The sequence below is a fragment of the Melozone crissalis genome, unplaced genomic scaffold, assembly GCF_028551555.1.
Source record: "Melozone crissalis strain CALT ecotype California unplaced genomic scaffold, PUWL_Pcris_2 ptg000027l_1, whole genome shotgun sequence".
NCBI classification, from domain to species: domain Eukaryota; kingdom Metazoa; phylum Chordata; class Aves; order Passeriformes; family Passerellidae; genus Melozone; species Melozone crissalis.
In genome coordinates this window covers 64,760,114-64,780,145 of record NW_026535805.1, presented here as the reverse complement: position 1 = coordinate 64,780,145, position 20,032 = coordinate 64,760,114, and the positions used below count along the sequence as shown (strand labels likewise).

Genomic DNA, 20,032 nt, shown 5'->3' with positions numbered 1-20,032 from the left:
TTCAGAAGTTTGGGCAAAACAATAAAGAAATCATGAATTCAATTTATGAAGCATGGGTTAATAACTCTATCTTAAATGGAATTGCTTTGGAAGCCATACCAGAAAAGTAAGTTAACAGCTGAAAAACCTAGAAATTAACACAGAATGCTTTCCTCCCTTCAAGAAATTCTCAATTACTTCAGTGGAACAGGATTAGGCCATTGGGTCTATAAATGTAGCCATGCAAATGTATTGTCTCTTTGTACTAATATAGATGTCTGGCAATTTCTTTTTGCTGTTACCATGGTTCTAAATATTCTGACGTTTCAGCAGAAAAATAACATTTAAGTGTATGACTGAACACTGGGATATTTTTTGGACATTTAAGGGTTACAATTAACAATGAGGTCAAAATTTCTACTTTAAAAACAATAAACTATGATCTGAAATCTGTAATTCTCATATAGGAAAATTCAGAATGTGTATTAATAAAAAACATCAAGAAAGCTACTGATTTTGCTTTCTAAGTTTCTAGCCCTAAATTTTTGGTTCCTATGCATCCATTGGCTAGTAAAAATGACCAACAGGTGGAATCTCCCAACTTACTTGCATCCTCACACCAAAATACTACAGATGAGTAAGAAAAAGCTCCATTTCTCCCACAGCAAATACTTTTAAGCTCCATTTCATAATAGAAATATTTTCCAGTAAGCAGCTGGGCCACTGAGCAGCTCTTGGGAATTCTGTAGAACTCAAGTTAGCTGAATCATAAGGACCACAGATTACCTCAAGCTGGAAGGAACTCTTAAGGATGGAGTCCAAATCCCTACTCCTTGCAGGACTACGCAAGAGTAAATCATAAGCCTAAGAGTGTCATCCATACGTTCCTTGAACTCCATACAGGGAGTCAGGAAGCTCCACAGAATTAAAAGACACCATTAGACAGGAGAATTTTGGAATCCAGGATAGTTTATGCAATTTTCACACAATCTGGAAGGAAATTCTTAACACTGTGAGATCCCAGAACTCTGTTTAAGGAATTTCAAGGAGTTTAAACTCAGCTTCCCCCAGTTCCTGGCTTTTTGGTGGGTTTTTTTTTTTGAGAGCCCTGGTTCTTCCTTAATTTCCCATATTAATGTTTCCAATACTCAAATCTATAGTACCATTACAAACATATGGAACAAATCAGTGGAGTTCTCATGTCTTTTCATATTTTAGTACCTGTTTTCCCTGCATGTTCAGCGTTTCACTTTTATCAGATTTTTAAAAATATATACAAAATTGAGGAAAAGTAGAAGATAGAGGCAGAAAATAAAATTTGCTATGAAGTAGGAGCACTCCACAACTGATTTAAACACAGCAAGACTCATGATGCAAATCTCGCATCATCAATAGCAGATGCAAAGCTTTTAGATACATGACACTGTAATTTCAGTTCTAAATTTTGCACCAAGTTTATATCAACCTATCAATGGAAATGCCTCAAAATCAGAAGCATTTATACACTAAGAAATTAGTGGTGTGGTGGCTCTGGGAATCTGCAAACCCTGACTGTTTAGTTGTGGTTAGCAACTTGGTGCTGACAAATCTTATGTATTAAAAAAAGGTGTCAATTTATATATATATATATTACCCTAAAGGTACAACTGTGACTCTTGTAAAGTATACAAAAAGCAAGCAAGGAAATTAGCTAGTGACATATCCCATTCACACTTCTCTTAACTTCTGAGTGCATAAACACAAGTGAGACTTTTGAGTAGTTACAAGATGTGGCTCACTAACCTCTATTAAATTATGAAATCTATGTGGAGCTCACATTTTTAGGAATCCTCCTGCAATATTGCAATTCAAGGACAGTTTTCTAGACCAAAACATTTATAAAGATAGCTACTTCATAAACTGTAATTCTCAAAAAGCTGCTCTATCTTTTCTTCCCCAGTTCCTGAAGTGATTCACTCAGCATCTGGAAACAAAGATACAGTGGCTTCTGATGTATATTTGCAAAATTAAAATCACCTTTAAAACCAAAAAGGAAGATGCTTTCACTAAGAGTGGAAATACTCATGATTCTGAATACAGAAGACCAATTATAGGAGTCAATCTGAATACAATTCCTGGAAGCCTCAGAAGCATACTCTGATATGTGTTATTGGCAGTACTGCTTTGAATCTGATTGTTCTGCTCTTTGAGTAAGCTGCACTTATGACTGCTAAAAAAAATGAATTTCAAGTTAACCACATTTTACTGAATTTGGCAAGAAGCATGGGCATAGGAAAAGGATGTTCCACGTCAGTTTTTCAAACAGAACACATCCATCACAGTATTTGCAAAATAAAAATTTATTAACTATATCAAATAACACATAAAACAACAAATAAAAAGTGCAGGGTGCATGAGTCATTAACACATGTGCAATCTTGTCATATGCCCTTATTTTCCACTGAAGTTGGCTGGAATTAACACTGTGGCAATCTGTGCTGGCTCTTGGGCAGGCAGGAGGTAAAGGAAGAAGGTATACGGGATGAGACCTGCTTTGCAGGGCAGTCTGTGAAACACAGTGACTGCTGCAGTGAAATGACTGGGTGTTTTATCCCATACTGCTTTGCAGGGCCTGCATTTGCTAAATCAGGATGCTCAGCCTTCAAGGTAAACTATTCAAGTGTGCCTTTTCTCCAGCATGTTGTGTCACAAAGGCCAAACAGACCTATGGAAAATATCTACCTTCTCTTTCTTTTCTTTCTTCTAAACATCATCTGCTTCTTCTCAGGCAAGGTCACTGATAAGCAACAACAAAACAAAAAAGGCACTGTTAGATTGGACAGGTCATAGATAAAAATCTCCATCCTTTTCCCACTTTTTTTTTTTCCTCATAAGATATGAAATGGATCAGCCTCACTGTGGGCAGTTCAGAAAGTCTGTCATTGATGGCCGCTTCAAATTTAGCACCTTTTCAAGACCTTGGATACAGAGGGTGGACTACCACAGGTACCAGTTGCAGAAACATGGCAGTAAGTGACTGAACAGACAGCAATCTGCTCAGAAAGGGCAGAGACCCCTGAGGAAGTTCTTCAGAGCAGCTGGAGTTCACCCAGACACCTTACCAGCCTTTCTGCTATGAGCACCTCTCCAGAGCTGATAAAAGTGAGGCACTAGCACACTGATAAAGGAGATGTAAAAGAGGCCTTCCTCATTCTCAACATTTAAAGAATACTTGCTGAAAAATGCTGACAGTGTCCTGAAGATAAAAGGGCATGTTCATGCAAAGATCAACCTAAAAATCCATGAATGGAAATAGACAGCTGCTATTGTTTAATTCAGTGAGCAGCTTCTCTGAGCCAACATCGAAATGGCTCTGTCTCCTGAAATAAAAATTTTAAAAAAATGTTGCATTTGGCTTACTCTCAGAAAGTAAGGGGCTGCATGTATGAAGGCTCCACTACATGTATACATTTTATTAACAGAAAACACAGTTTTAGCAAACAATTACAAGTCTACTTTTAACAGTCTTGTTTCCCATCTGTTCTAATGGCATGCTAAGGTGTCAGTTTCATTGCCATTGTTTTTTCCCCTGCATGCAAAGAACTGATATTTAGTCACAGAAATTCTACATGCCCACATATATTTATCTATATTTAGGACACATTTATGAATACTGGGTGTGGTCTATTTTATCTTTTGGTTTTGTTTTTACTTAAAATTGACAGTGCATATAGGAGTGCTAAAATAAACTGGCTATTTGAAAGGCATTTTCTTTGTTTCCTGTCCCTTTGTAATCAGACACTACTCTAAGAGAGCGATGAAAGAACTGAAGAGAAAGAACAAGTTCCTAGAGCTGGGAAAAAAACAGAACAAACTAGCAGAAATAGCATATAAAAATAAACTTACCTGAACTTTTCTGCCTTTCCAGCTGATCCTTGGATTCATGACTTCCCTCCATGTACATCTCTTGACTCCTCTGTGTAATCCTTCTTAACAAGTTTGTTGTCCATATCCACTTCTCAGGTTCTTTTCCTTCTCTTTTTCGAGATCATATGTCCAAGGGTCACAGAATTCTGATTTTTCTTAGCGTCCAAACTCTGTATGTTGGCTAACAGAACCTCAGTTTTTCCACCAGCAGTTTCCTTTTAATTGAATGTTTGATTCTTTTTCCCTGATGTGACATTGTTACTCATTCCTCTCATCACAACCTCTCCATCTTACACATGCAATGTCCAAAAACCACCTTGGTTCTTGTGAGAATGCTGCGGCCTGGCCTGCGCCCACTATCCCTGAGGACTGAAGTATGCTATTTTCCTGGAATATGGAGGTCCAGTAACTCCACACACAGTAAAGCCCTTAGCTCAAGTAGATCCAAACATGCAGAGTATTTTAAAAGGTTGAGAAAAACATTTATTCATCACTGGAAGTGATAAGATCTGGAGTTTGATGAAAACTGGAGTTTGAGACTGGGTGCAGGTTGATCACAGCCAAAGGAACAGTGGATTGTGAAATTCTTGAAGAGCAGTAAATCTGTTTCTCTTAGTAAATACATAACATATCAACTGTACAGGCATCTTACCATTGCTGGAACAGACATCTTTTTTCTATGTGTGAGGGTATTTTAACTTGACCTGTGTAAACTCTGGGTGTTTCCTAGCAAGACCCGGAATGGACTTTGTGCTTGCACATGCTGAAAAAACACAAGCATTACTTTTTAGTGCCAACTCCCAGCCCAAGGAATCTGTTTTTCTGGATTTTTAATTCAAACCATGCAGCATAACCAAGATACTGATGAAACATAATTCTAAATTCATAATAATCTGTGCTAGACATACCAAGAGTATTATAAAGATACAAAGAAAGTATCTGTAGTATACCTCATCATTTTCTATGACATAAGTTCTTCTATGACATAAGTTCTTTCTATGACATGAGTTCTTCCTAAATATGCACATTCTTCTCTCCCCCCCTTCACTCTCTGATTTAGTCTCAAAAGTGCAGAACTTAATATCCAGCAAAAACAGAACAGATGATTTGGGATACAAGCATCATAAAGTCACCCCAGGACAGCCCCTAAAAAATCTTGAGTATTTGTTCATAGGATATGACAGCCACAATGTATGCAAACAACTAATATATGTTTTAACTATGTTATAAAGATAGTTTCATATTCAAACACGGCCTTTTCCTCTTCGAACAACAGAGGAATTGCTAGTATCTCTGAAAATATTACTAAAACAAATCACTAGTGCTGAAAATTAATACACAGAATTCAGCAGTCCTGACGTAGGAGATGTGAAATAAAAGGATGAGCCACTGATTTACAGTATCACAAGAGGCCTGGGAAACCCTTTCAGTAGTATTCCTTATGTGAGAGAATGCCCTGCTGCAGCACTGAAGAAATGCCAGAACATCTACTCCCTACAGTTTATCCTCAAAACAAACCTTGGAGATCTTTAGAGATCTTCTCTTTCTGCATTTTGACTATTTTATTTGAACTGAGGAACTGTTCAGAAAGTGACAAAGATGGACTAGGTTAAATGCTGTAACATGGTACTTATTCACACTACATTAGGCAGAGGAACACTAAAATTAGGCATAAAAATTTTATTCCCTTGGTACTATCTTCCAGTATTGGCTAGAGACAGGAGGAAAAATGGGTATTTCCCTTGGAAAAATAAAGCAAGCTGTTGATATGAAATATAAACATTGCAGTATTACATCTGCAATAGTATCACTATTTCTATTTGAGGGGACGGGACACGAGGGAGACAACATCACCAGAAAGCTGGCAAAAAAGTAGCCATTCAGTGAGCAGTCTAAAGTCTTTTTGGAATGGTAACTGTACTCTCCATTATGTTCTGCCAATAAACAATATTATTATTAAAAAAATCTTGAGAGAGTGAGGAGATGTCCCCTTTTGATTTTACTGGAGCCACATGAGAAATATGTTTGGCCTGCCATCCTATAAAATACTATTACAAGCCTGTTCCAAAGCTCCTCACTGCTCTCTTTCTTTGGGGTCAGAAGCAGGATCATGCAAAGCAGGAACAAAACAGCGGCCTTTTAAAAACCCCTCATAAAAATATTTTTTCTTAAATTGCTGCTTTGCCCTAATTCCCTTCATTACTGCACCAAGCAAGGCACAGGACTTGCCAGATTCAGACTAAACCAGCTAAAGTCATACCAAGTGAACATGTATTTGTTGTATACTATGCCCTTTGTAACCAACTTGCTGATAAAAAATGCCACGAAGACATAAGGTATAAGAAATGCAGACCTTTAATACTTCACAAAATAACAGACCCCAGTGCTGGTTTGGTTGGAAATCTGTGACCTTACAGATGTTTATGTGATTTGCTTGGTGCAAAACCATAATCAATTTGGCTATGACAGACCTTCAAGAAACATAAAATTTATCCTGAAGGAAACTGTTTTCTCAAACCAACTGCCCAGATACATTAGGCAGGTGGGAGTTTCAGCAAACCAAAGGGTCTACTGGCAGACACAACATTGATTTCCTATTGTTTACAACCTACCAGACAGTTCTATACTGACCTGATTTGATGGTTCTCTCTGGGGCACCCTGCAGCCCTGGTTATTTCCACCACCAAGCTGGCCAGCTTCCTTACTTGGCGACTGTGTTCCACATCTGCAGCTTCAGTGCAAACATGCTGAACCAGTATATACACACTGAAAATCTGATCCGAGATCGGAATTTAAATCTGATCTAATAATAATGTTTACTCTTTTCATGACTAGAAGTATGATCCCTTTAAGGGATCAAAAATTCTATTGTGATTTTTGTCTGTCTCCACATTCAACTCCCTCTCCCCACACAAGATGTTTCCCCTTCATTTCAGTTTCATTACATTTTGCTGCTTTTTCTTCTATGGCTGAAATAGACAGAGTGATTCTAATCAATGCAAAATACTGTGAAGGATTCTGAAGAGATAATCTTTGTCAACAAGCTACAAAAGCTTTGATTTTTTTTCTCCTTGTGACTTTTTAATCCAGGATATGTGGAGAAGACAATGCTATTTGGTCTGCACCCATTTTTACTCCATAGAAATCTGGCTGCACTTCTGTTTAAAACACCACTGATAATCTTATTAGCATTTCTCATTATTCCTATTACGAGAAAGAAAAGGTCAGTAAGTAATCCACAGCCATAAAGTTTTCTGGTACTATACTATCAGGAACTTCACATCTTTACTGAAAGTTGATCATCATGATGCAAACATTTATCAAGCTCAGACAAAGTGATATTAAACTCAGTATTTCCATGAAGATATTCAGTGCTGCATACCTATTTAATATCAAAGTACTTTTCCACCACTGACTCTCTCAAAAAAACAATGACTGTTCTCAAAGTTGATCAAGAAATTATTCTAACATAGACAACTTTGTTTTATAAATGTGCTTGGCAATGCACTTAGAAATACCCATGCTCATTTCCCATGGAAATGCTAATGTATGGGAATTATATTTTCATTTTTTTAGGGTCCACATTAAAGCCTGACCAGCACAGAACAGTTTTCAAAACAGTTTCTTTTCTGCCATTCATATAGCAAAGTTTCTATGCCTTGCTAATAGTCTGCCGCATATGTGTAGCATGTATGTGTATATAATCAAAATATTCCTTTGCATGTCTTACTCATCTCCTCAACACAAAAATTAAACAAAATAGAAGAGAACAAGAAAAACAGAAACCCTCAAAAATAGTCCTTAGCAAATCTGGAGAAATCATATATCTCTGATTATACTGAAGTAGCTCCTCTTCTTTCTTAATTGTCTTTGTCTCCAAACACACAGTTGCTCAATTTTATAATATGTAGCATCCAAGACTGTAGAGTAAAACAACAAAGTCATACTATGAACCAAGAACTACTACAATAAAACGGATGCCCTTTTTGAAAATGTGGGCATATAACTGGGTATTTGAATCTAAAACAAAGAAACCACTGCAAATATTTGGCATTTAACTATTGCCCTTGTTGGTGAAAATGGGGGGGAAAAGGGGGGGGGAAGGGGGAGGAAGAACATTCACTCTCCAGAAAGTTCAAGCTGTAAAATACATACAAAATTGAATCTACTATTCAGATCAGATTAAAATATACCTAATTCTACATTTACGCATTGTAATAATTTACTCTTCTCTTTGTTTCACTTGATAAATCAATGTAGTTTTTAGAAAAATATAGTTACTTAGAAAGATCCTGGTTTTTACATAGTCTTGCATCACTCTGTATTTCTAATGTTCAAAGTGTTGTGTTGCCATCTTAATTGTTTTTAAATGTGCCATATTGCAAACAAGTATAAATATATAGTTATCAGGCGACACTACAGCAACCAAGTTTAACCTTATCATTCCAAACTTAATCAACCTTAATAAATCATATGGGGTACCTGCAAATTGCCCAGCAAGGGTTAACTGTTTGTTCCAATATTTGGGGGGCTTTTTGTTAGCAGAGTGACATGACAAAGACTTCTATTTGTTTGGAAATTTTTCAAAATAAACTATCACACTGAACTGAAATGGCATTTAAAAAAACAAAAAAGAAAGGGAAAGAAAGGTAAAAACTAAACATCATTTGGAACTGTAGCTGTTGTTCTCCCCAGCAATATACTTAAAGGTAACAAAACCCCCACACCACTCAAATTACAGCAAATAATCTATTAAACTGTTCTACAATAGTCACAAGAACTATGTAAAGACAATTACCAGATAATAATTTCTATTTAACCACAACCTTAAATGCAGTTTCAAAATTAGGTCAGTTAAAACGAAAATCACGATTTTTAAGGAGGTTAGGAATCATAAGAATTGAATCAAAATATTCCTAAATGACTACACAAAAAAGCAAACATAACTAAATGTTCAAGTACTCCATATTTTATACACAGCCTCAGAATTATATAAGAAATGCCTATCAATGGATGCTCTGTTCAAGAAGTGGAATTCCAGTCTGACTCAGTATTATTATGTGACAAAAAAATATCTAATTCACAGATAGCTTGTTTTTTTTTTCTTTTTTCTTCTCTCAAAAAAGGAGCCTTTATAAAGACACATATGTAGCAGAGATACATAGAGCTGAGAGAATCACTAGCAATTTGTCAATCTGCAACTTGGGCTTTAGCATTACTGTCGAGTTTGTGTTAAATAAGCATTTTTTCCCTTTCAACCAAGAAAATGCATACCACACCAATCAAAACTAATCACAGCAGGGCTTTCATTGAAACAGTAGTTGCTAATTTTACAGGTCTGCCCACATTGTTCTAGAAAATAGGAAGCAGAAATCTGACATTTCCAACAGTCATTATTAAAACAACAATCGCTGAGAGCTCGATCCTGTTCTCACTGGAAGCAATGTCAAACTCCCCGTTGACTTCAGGGAGAGCAGGATCGGGCCCCGAGCTGCTCAGCCTCCTCCAGCTCTATGCACAGGAGTATGTGTTGTGGAGCTGGGGGGGGAAAAGTACAAGCTATTCCTTTGTTAACTGCCCAAAGAGTTGAACTTTCCATCACTTTGTCAACAACAGCGAAGTGCCCTGCAAGCAACAACGGTGATAAAAGAACATATTTACCTTGAAAGAACAGGAAAGGGAAAGCCGCAGAATTGCAAAACAAAGTAGTCCAAAGGAATTATCTATGCATGCAGTCCAAACGTGCACCTTCAAGTAGGCCACAGTCTGTCAAGCAGTCGTCTCAGCACCAGCCACCCTGCCTTCCATCTTACGAGATTCACCCAGAAAACTGACAAACCTGCTCCACGACAACAAAACTCTCCTAATGCTTTTGAACGCCCACCATTTGTTCTCCATTCATCCAATCAACTTTCCACTGCACATCTTCTCCTGCGACTGAGGCTCAGAGGCAGGATCCCTTCTCATCTGTATGCTAATTATTTTGCCACATGGACAAAAGTAATAATGCTTTCAGACAGGAAACCAACGGGCCTGAAGTCGAAGGCAGAAATTAATAAGTTTCCACCACTGAAGGCTGAGAAGGTGGGCATGCGTGCAGCTCTGTGGCTGATGGATCAGCTGTAACCTCCATTTAAGAGCAGCAGAGAGGCGACGGGCTGGAGGAAGTCTAGGCAGCGTAGCATGCATCAAGCCCTAGTTCCCCTAGAGACCACATTACTGCAGCAGAACAGCATCCGTAGCAGATTGCTGACTTACCCCGCCTGAGCCCGCATCCTTTAAGCAGCGCGGCGCGCATCCATCCCGCCGGCCCCGCGGCGCGGTGCAGTGCCCGGCGCGGCCGCGCAGGCCCGGCCCCCGCGGCGCGGCGGGAGGCGGGCAGGGCTGGGGCCGCGCACCCCGGCCGGGCTCCCCGGCGGCGGGGGGCGCCGCGCCGGCGCTGTGTTCCACCCAATGGAGGGGAACGCCGAAACGCCGCAGCCGCCCGGGAGGGGAGACCGCTAAAAATACTCCCCTGCCGCTGTGCTGGCGTAAAATGGTGTCTCCGATAGAGAACTCCCCCCCCCACACCTTCCCCCCCCCCCCCAAAAAAAAGAAAAAGAAGTCCCAACAAATAGGTTTCTAAATGTATATTGTAAAGAAAATAATGATCGAAACCATCGTTTTTTTCTGCTGGGGTACCTCACCAGGGTTTCTAGTTAATTCTGCTGAAGCTTTGCTTATATTACCTGTTCACACCATTTTGTCCCCTTTGAAACAAAAGAAATTAACTATTTACCGAAGAAAAGATTAGCAGCCTTACACCATTAGCTAGTTGCGCAGCTCAACTTTATGTGATCAAGAGCCCAAACAGAAACCAGGGCTCATATGCAGAAAGGGCCAGCTTTGCATGTACAAACCCTTAGCAGCGTTTCCCCAGCCATTTGACGTGGCTTCTGTGTCTGTCGCTGCCTGCGCTTAGCCAGGGACCGCTTTACTGAACGTGTCACAAAGACAATGACTGCGAAGAGGCACCTCACCGCCTTCCACGGCCGTGCAGAGGCTTTTCTCTGGCGGTCACCCGCCCGCGGGCAGCGTCCCTAAAGGGCTCGCCCCCAGGCTGCCGGATGTCCCTGCGACGGGAGCGGCTTGACAGCGGGGAGTCGCTTCGTTTAAACCCGTCCCCGAAATGTCATTTCGGTAGCAGCGTGACAGGCTGTGATCTTTACGCGGAGGCGGCGGCTCCCCCCTGCCTTGGCACGACTCCGCACGCCCCCGCGGGCTCAGCCCTGCCGTGTCCCGGCCCCTGCCCCGGGCACCGCCGCGCCTCCTGCCGGGTCCCGCCCGCCCCGCGCGTCCCTGCCCGCAGGCAGGCTATTCTGCACGGGAAGGACCCTGGCTAGCGCACGCATACAGCCCACACGCCCTCCCTACACACACGCGCGCCTGCCGGTGTCGTTGCCCTCCTCGTTGCCATTGTGCTGCTGCAGCCCCCTCCTCCCCGCACCCCCCCTCCTTCTTCCCTCCCTCCCTCCCTCCCCCCTCCCTGCCTGCCGCGGCTCGCCCTGCTCCGCGGTGCTCGGTGCGGGCAGCCCCGCGGCTGGCAGGGCACCGCGGGCAGCCCCTGCTGGCCGCGACAGAAGCGGGGGGGTCTGACCCAAAAGTCAGGAGGAACACCCTCCTCAAGCTTGCCCTGGGAGGTAATCCCTCCCGAGCCCGCTCTGCCTGACGTGTGAGCAGCAGACATGTCGGTTGCTGTAGAGGCTGCCATTCCCTCCCCACCCAGGCTTGCCGGGCAGCACACTGCGCTCGGAAGGGAAGACGAGGCTCCGCGTACCAGCCCTTGGCGCCCCGAGCCGCCAGAGCAGCTCCACGGCCGCACTCCGATGGCAGGAGAGGGGCTTAGGGGAGTGGGGGGAAGTTTTTCACAGGGATTCAGGGGGAAAGCCAGCCTGCTGGGGCAGGGACTAACAATAGCAGAGTCCTCACGACATCCACGCTTTTGGTGGAAAACGCAGTGTTTCCCTGAGAAGGCAAAGGAAAAAAAAAGGGACTTACGTGTCTCTTCCCCCGCCCCCCCCCCCCCCCCCCGCCATCTCCACCTCGCTCGTGGTTTGGGCTTTTTGTTTGGGTTTCTTTTCCTTATTTTTCCTCTGTCATCTCTGATTACATCTCCCTGCACTCGCAGGGCTCCCCCGAGACCGAGGCGCGGAGCCCTCGGGAGCGGCCGGGCCGCAGGTGCGGCCGCGGAGCGCGGAGGGCACCGCGCAGGGCGGGGGCGGGAGGGGGGAGCCGCTCTGCCGGGAGAAAAGCCTCCTCGGTGCGGGGAGGGAGATCTACCATGTTTGTGTCGTAGCAAGGGCATGTCAGTTTGGGTTTTTTCCACACAAATCAACGTAGCCTGAGAAGCACACATGCACACGTGGTGATTAAAGGGCCCCCCTGTAAGTGTATAGGTTATCTACACCCCTACAGATGAATCTCGGCATTTTCTAACGTCAGGTTTACATGCAGAACCTTTGGATAATGGCTTTTGTATTTGAAAAATCAAGTTGTCTCCCTCTGTTAGAGCTAGCTTCCGTATGTTAGATCCTAGCTAGGATCTAAAAGGATAGTGAAAGCAACTATGTGGTACATGTATCACGGCAGGTGTGGTCAAACTTTTGGAAGGTGATTTCTATGGGGAAAAAAACCTTCATCATCTTGTCCAGCCTTTGTGGTGGGACAAAGAAAAGAGCCACTGCTTCTCCCACTGAAGGCAAAAAGAGTATTTTCTCTAATCAGGACAAAATGTACATAAATCTTGTACTGGTGAGTGTTAAGGGGGGTGGGGGAGGCCACTGCATAAATTAGAAGCATTTCCAAAAAAAAAGAAAAAACAGTCTGGAAAGAAATTTGGGAGACTCGTTATTCATTGGCCTAATTATCCTCCATAAGATACTAGGGTATGGGTTTAATGGTGTGGGTTGGATTCTCCCTCCCCCAGCCTGTGTCTCGTCAGTGTGCATTATCCATGGGGAAAAGGAGATGCAGGTCATGTTTAAGCAGCATTAATGAGAGCACAGAATTTTTCCTGCAGGTTAAGTTGGCCAGGTTAGCAAACTTCAGGTAAAATACGCTTGAAAACCTTCAATTTCTTTTACTTTTTTGCTAGTTGCAGTTTCTAGTGAGTCTTGAAACATTAGACAAACACAGAAAACAGAATTCAAGCATCAGACCCACTACTGTCAATAAGGGAGTACAATTTCAGCTTGACAGGAGTATTACAAGAATATACCCGCTAACGAGCAGCCTTAATTGGCTTGCATATTGTGGCTGTCACTGTTAAAACCTGTTCCTATGCAATCCTATTTTATACATCCTTTAAACATATAGTTTTCTAAAGCAGTTAAGGAGACAATACTTTACTCACTGGGCTTTTGATTTTGAGTCAAAAAGAAATGAAAAGAAAAGGAAACAAAAAAAATGGGAAACCCTACTAAGAATATAGTATCAGTGACTGAGAACCTATGTGAAAGTCATAGTAGAAAATAGCAACTGACTTTTTTGGGTTTAGTGCACTTTCTCAGTTTTGAACATAAATTGTTATTTATCCATAGGTTGCAGTGGCTGCAGATGTTTCACTGACATTTACTACACTTAAATCCTTTAAAATGTAGTGTGTTCTTTAACAGATTACCCTTTATTTCAGCAGGACACTTCCTCTTAAAAGTATTTTGAATTTAGTGGTTTGCAGGAGTTCGCTGCTTGTCCTGGCAAATCCTTCACACACTAGAGTTTAATGTGTGGCTTCAGTTTTTCCAGTACAGGGTCACGCTCATAAAGAATACAAATGAAAGAGAAGACGGTTTAAAAAAAAAAAGTTACTGCGCATGTGCAATTCGCTGTTATTAAATGATAACAATGTATCTTCTAGATAATAAAAGTAAAAATACCAAATAGGGCAGAGCCCCGGTGCTACATAAAGTGACTGACTTTAAGGAAGTTTTTCCTAGTCTGATTTAAAACTGCCTAACCTGAAAACTTGAATATAAAATAGTGTTGCAACTGAAGACTGCAAAAGTCATTTATATGTATAAGGAGACCTTAGAAAGATCTTCCAGATCAATTTTAAATCAATAAAATGCTTCCTATTGTCAAACTCTGGAAAATGGGCATTTGCAGAGCAGTTGCAGGAAAGACCCTGGGCACAATAGTGTTGGTGAGAGCAAACATAATTTTTGAGGTGACGAGCTGGAGTATGCTGGGGAGTTTTGCACAAAAAAAACCCAAAAAAAACCCCAAAAAACAAACAAAACAAAACAAAACAAAACAAAACAAAAAACCGAAACAGATAAATGAAAGCATTTCACTCAACAAAGCACTTTTTACTAGGATGAAAAAGTCTGGCTAAGTATGACAACACCTGTAATGTCCCTCACCTTCTGTGAGTTAAATTGCACTGCTGCAAAGAAGTGCTGTTTAAACTCCACTGCCCCATGGATCGATCCCAGAAAACAGAATGCAGATGAAGACAGCTCTTGGAAGAGAGGAAGAATTTAAATTCATTTAAATTAAGAGACTGGCGCTTTACCACAGCCATCTTCCCGCCACCTAATTAGAAAGCATGAAGCCTCTCCTGCCTTTACCTCCGGGAGCAGTCGCAGGGCACGGGGCCGGTGAGAGCAGACAGCTCCTGGTGAGCCGGACAGCTCCCAGAGAACCGGACAGCGCCCGGCGAGCCGGACAGATCCCGGTGAGCCGGACAGCTCCCGGTGAGCCGGACAGTTCCCGGAGCGGACAGCTCCCGGTGAGCCGGACAGCGCCCGGAGAACCGGACAGCTCCCGGAGAGCCGGACAGCTCCCGGCGAGCCGGACAGCTCCTGGAGTGGACAGCTCCCGGAGAGCCGGACAGCTCCCGGTGCTGAAGGAACCGCACCGACTCGCCGAGGGGGGCAGCGAATGCTGGGGCTGAATGGCGCTGTCTGCAGAACAATGGCAGCCAACTCCAAATCCTGCTATAATCACATTAATGAGATTAATCAGTGAATTAGCAGCAGTCAAATGTCAGGGTGGCGGGGAGGAATCCAACCAAGCTCGGTAATTAACTTTTGGGGGGCAGGGAAAGGGAATTGACTGCATTATCTGTTAGGCTTTTCCTGAAGTTTAGCAGGTTTTATTCACCAGCCTTGGGAAGATGCTGACAATTCAAGTGGAGGGGGGAGGTGGGGATAAGATGGAGACCTCAACCTTTGTGTGCTATAAGACAGTCTGCTAATGCACAGTATCCCATTACTTCCAACTGAAGTCCACTGAGGAAACCAGCACCGTTTCAGACACCCTCCACTCCCTGCAGCTGCCAGAGCTGCACTGGGCTGAGCTCAGAGTGTGAAACTAGTTCTGTGAGCTAACTTCCACCACAGATCCCAACAGGCATGATAAATATGGCGGATGCAAAAAAAAAGCATTAAATCTTACTCCTTTTTTAAAATGTACAAGGAAGATACTCTTTCTGAAATCAGAGTGATAGGAAAAAAGATTTCCATTTAAACAACTATCAGCGATAGATTATCATAACAAATTAATGCTAGGTCTGTTGCAGAGTGTCTTCTAAAACAAACAAAAATAAACCCATAAAAAATAGGAAATTTAATAAAGTAATTTAAGGTAAGTCACTTAATGTAGACGAGTCAGATTTCTAGTCTCTAGCTGCCCTCAAGAGAAGTGAAACTTCTCACCACCTGAAATCCAGCACCCGTGACCATTTCTCCATGGCAAATGGGAAATATAAAAAATATTCCCCATAGATTACAAATAAAATCCATAAGTATTTATTTGCAAGAAAGGGAGTACTGCATTTCTCCTTTTCTACCTTTAAAGGAGTATCATCAGCCAGGCAAAGCATTTATCATATAAAAAGTCTACTTTTATCCTCACATTACTTCTTCAGAAAACAAGTAAAGGTTTAAAAAAACCTCCTCTGCCTAGATGAGGCTGTGCACATTGGTCAGAACTCAGAAGAAAATGCCATGCTTCTGTTCGATTGAGTTTAATCTTTGTTAGTGACAATTAAAAGAAACAAACCTGTGTAACACCTCTTCCATAAAACAGTAGGTAGTTTCTTTTTTACTGACATAAGTTGTTTTCCTTTATACTGTTTGTCTACATTTTAGCACTAAATTAATAGCATTAACAAATCTTCACTAAACGTACATGGACTACTTATCACAACTATTTTAAAATTGAAATACATACTGTGATGTTTTCAAAGAGTTAACTGAATTAACCACTCCTTATTTACAAAGCTTCTTCTATTTAAAAAAATGTATTACAGCTATGAAACATTTAAGATAGTGTTGTTTCAAAAATGCCACTCTTATACAAGTGTTCCCCTTAAAAGTACAAATCCATTGTTTTCAAAAGTCATTTTAGTGCAAAATACAGTATCTTACTTTCTTTTATTTAATTGCATTCGGCTGTCATTGAGCATTCCAATCTGTGAAGCTGCTGTCTCGGGCTCTCCATATCAAACAAGTACTGTCCACATGCAGCAAGTTTATATAAACAACAACATGCTTAATGCATGCAACATTATGCAGTCATATACTAAACACATTCTTTAGGATTTTTTTTATCAGCTATTCTACAGCCCAATACAATTTCAGCTGCACAGCAGTAATGCTAGAAGAATTTGAAAAGAGCAAACAATGGACATTTAAGTACAAGCTACGGAATAACTACAAAAATCACAATAATCTTCCCAGTTAGCTGCAAGAATCAACCCCCACCCTGCACAAAACACAGCCCACACCTGCACTGTTAACCATTTGCAAGTTAAACATAAGCAAGACATTTCAGCATGGTTAAGAAACGCCCTGGCTTACTACAACTTTGAAAGGATGAGGAGTAAGAAGCATACCACAGAGACCCAGAAAAGGCTGCTTTTTTCTTCATTGAACACAGAAAAGATACCCCATGTTCCAGGGAATTAAAAAAAAAATATATATATGTATATATATTAAAATACACCCACCAACACTGAGTAAAAAAAAAAACAGGGGGGCTTCAAGAAGACTGCAGGGAAAAAGCTCTCACTCTCTTTAGTGTGCAGAAGCTTAGGGGGAAAAAATGTCGCCCTGGCAGGAATGACAAATGCAGTAGGATAGGCTAGCAGGCCTGAGGGATCTGTTTTACTTCCACATACATCCTCTAATGCACGCACTCCCACTCATCCTCTCGAGATGCCTTTTTTTTTTCCTCCACTTTTTTTTTTTTTTCACCAGCTCCAAATCCCTGGCATATGACCTTCTGTTAAATAGATAAAAAAAAATTTGCTTATCAGTCATGCAAATGAGGCTGAATTCATTTTCCACAACAGATGGCCTCATAGATAATGATGATGGAAGAGAGAAAATTGAATGTCTCTCACAAGGTGGTCATGGCAACCGAGAGCAGAATAATATCAATAATAAGCTCACTGCATAATAAGGTTGTCAATCCCACAAATCAAAGTCTCCAGCTAAATCAGGTATCCCACCCCCCGCTAGTTATCAGGTAAATAGAGAAATAGAGAGCATCCTTTTTCTTTTTAAACAAGACACTGGGAAGAAATTGTAGCTCCAGAGCTTCCAGGGTAAGAGGGGAAGGAAGGAGCAGAAGAGATTTTTCTTCAATAATTGTGTTTTATTTAATGATTCTGGGAGGGAGGTGTTGGATATATACACCTTTTTTTCCTGTTTTTCTTTTTAAAAAATATTATTACTTCTACAGAGAGGTTTTTGTTTGGGGCTTTTTTTAGGGTTTTTTTGTTTGTTTGTTTGTTGTTTGTTTGGGGTTTGGTTTTTTTGTTTTGTGGGGGTTTTTTTTGGTTTTTTTTTTTTTTTGAAGGGGAGTACTGGTTTGTTTTTTTAATAGTGAGGCTGGTATTTTGAACTCTATCTGCTGCCGAAGCCTTGCCTCCCCTCCCTGTGTCTGATGTGGAGTGCTGCATTGATGCAATAGCAGCTCGCCTCAGGCTTTCACCTTGGCTCCCAGGGGGCCATCCCGCAAAATGAATCAGCAGCCATCCTGAGCAGACTGATTAAAATGAAAATGGCAAGGCACATGTCTGGGCGGAACTAGAGCTGAGCTGCGCTGCACTGCCTGTCTGGCAAGCATGCTCAATATAGCTTTTGCTAATAATGGCTTACCGCCTTTCGGGTTTTTAAAGGTATTACCGTCGACCCTTCCCCCACCCCCTAAACAGATAACGGTGCTGGGGGCTTTCCCCCCCTTCGCTGTATACTGCTCACAGCTAGAGTCTGCCAGACTGACATGAAGTGATTGTGAAAAGACACACTTGCTTTGCAAGGATTTTCTTCACAGATGTGCTGAAATACCAAGAAAACATATTAACATGCAGCTATAAATTATGCCCAGATATTAGCTGAGAAAGAAACCTCAGATGAAGAGGAAAGCTCAGCCACTACCAGACACACCATTTTCACACACACCACACCACCCCCCACCCCTGTTTTTTACACCTCAGCTTGCAATGGCACCTTGTGCATTATGCATCACGAGAAAATGACTGCCAGTAAACGCAGAGCAGCTTCCTGGAGCTCTCTCTGCCCTGTGCTTGACACACTCAAGCTGGATCTCTAACCACCCCCCTCCACAGTCCCCATGCAGATGAATGTGTGCATAGAGAAAGAGCCATTTAAAGTGCACATCTCCTGTAGTCCTTTAACAAAACAGAAATATTTTGCAGCCAGCTCCGGTGTGCAAACCCAGCATCGACAAAGCAGCAAACATCAATCCATGTGTGTGGGGGGTCTGAAACCCGGCAAGACTGTTGTTTCATGAGATTTGGGAATTGCTCTGGCTGGGGATTTTTGGTGGTGTTTTTTTTTAAGCAAGCAGTGGCATATCTCTGGAAACCGGCGTGTATGTGCTATACATATGCACATACACCTCGATGTGCCTTCAGTTAAGCCTTGTTTTTAAACCACTGGGATTATTTCCTCCCCCCCCTCCCCGCTTTCTTCTCCCCCCGCCCTGCACTCTAGCCCTGTTACTGCAGTGTGAACCAGAAATCAATAGGGCTGCTCTAATGGAGGTTCCAGCTGCAGTTGGCTCTGCAGGCGCGCACACACACACGCACACTCACACACACACACTCACTGACGTCTGTGGAGCTTTCTCAGCCGATTGGGCACCACATCGGATGTTCTGTGGAGCAAAGAAAAGGAATCATTTACAGTCTGGGAAAAAAAATGGTACCTTGCATCTCCCTGTCTCCAGGAGCACCAGGCTGGGCTCGCCGCACGGGCTGGCTGCAGTGTGCGAGTGAGAGCTCGGCTCGGGGTGCAGGCAGGTACTGGAGGACTCCCCCAGATTACCACAGAAACTGACGGGGCACAGAACCCCACAGTTCATACAGGATGTTTCTATAACGTTACCCGTTCATACTGTGACAGATAAAAATACGAACACAGAAAAACAGACACAAAAAATCACAGCAGTTTAACTGATAGATTATCAGAGCTCCTATGTCCTTTGAGGTGTTTGCAAGTATTTCTGAGCTCTGGAGAGCATTTTAATGAAAGGGGTTTTTTTAAGGGCTTTTTTTGAAATTATCCACTGAACATTTAATATTTTGATGTAAATTGCTTGCTTTCCCCTTCTTCAATAGAAGAATATTTAATTTGTTGAATATTATTCTCCAGTTTAATTTTCTGTGTTCTTCAAGTAATTTTTATATAGATAGTTAAGTGTGAAGACACCCCTTGTTACTAAAACATGTTTGGGTTTTTTCCCTTTTAAACAATAAACCTCGGGCTTGGTTTCCTGATTTTGTAGCTGTTTTTCTCGGAAACAAGAAACATCCCTGTTAGTGAACGTATTAAAAAATCCTAATTCTCTACTCCTAAAATCAGGTATTCCTGGGATCTGCAACACTGCAAAACACCTCCCCCACCTCCCTGTCTGTGTATTTCATCTTTATTCTATTGAAAGCCACTGCCCCAGCTGAAGTCTGGCTCCAGTGAAGCATTTATATTCCTTCCACTCAGCTCTGTGGATCTTTTGCAGGGCTCAGGATGCCAACCCAAGACCTGCTCTGGAGAAATAAAATCTGGGAAAATGAATGAATCATAAAGCCATATTGCATGACAAAGTCACATCCCAGCCTATGTTCAAGAGTTCTTTC

The 20,032-nt window shown here is 41.9% G+C and overlaps 1 protein-coding gene across 16 annotated transcripts in view; it reads right to left on the bottom strand.

The window, feature by feature from the left end:
- The window catches only part of MYT1L (myelin transcription factor 1 like), a 301,704-nt gene extending 291,820 nt beyond the window's left edge, over positions 1-9,884 (bottom strand). For 6 of the 16 annotated variants that reach the window (XM_054279202.1, XM_054279213.1, XM_054279215.1 and 3 more), the window contains exon 1: positions 9,547-9,879. The gene's annotated coding sequence lies outside the window, so the exon portion shown is untranslated. Of the gene's footprint in view, positions 1-9,546 lie in introns of all 16 variants that reach the window. The other 10 variants (XM_054279201.1, XM_054279200.1, XM_054279204.1 and 7 more) reach the window with 6 other exon arrangements.
- Positions 9,885-20,032: the final 10,148 nt, after the last annotated feature.